Below are 331 nucleotides of genomic sequence, written 5' to 3'. Positions count from 1 at the left end.
GTGAAGCTCTTTTTTGTACAGTTCTTCTGTGTATTCTTGCCACCTCTTCTTAATATCTTCTGCTTCTGTTAGGTTCTTACCATTTCTGTCCTTTACTGAGCCCATCTTTGCATGAAATATTCCCTTGGTATCTCTAATTTTCTTGAAGAGATCTCTACTCTTTCCCGTTCTGTTGTTTTCCTCTATTTCTTTGCATTGATCACTGAGGAAGGCTTTCTTATCTCTCCTTGCTGTTCTTTGGAACTCTGCATTCAAATGGAATATCTTTCCTTTTCTCTGCTTTTTGCTTCTCTTCTTTTCACAGCTATTTATAAGGCCTCCCCAGACAGCC

The sequence above is a fragment of the Bison bison genome, unplaced genomic scaffold, assembly GCF_000754665.1.
Source record: "Bison bison bison isolate TAMUID 2011002044 unplaced genomic scaffold, Bison_UMD1.0 scf7180017864032, whole genome shotgun sequence".
NCBI classification, from domain to species: Eukaryota; Metazoa; Chordata; class Mammalia; order Artiodactyla; family Bovidae; genus Bison; species Bison bison.
Note: the sequence above shows the minus strand (reverse complement) of the source record.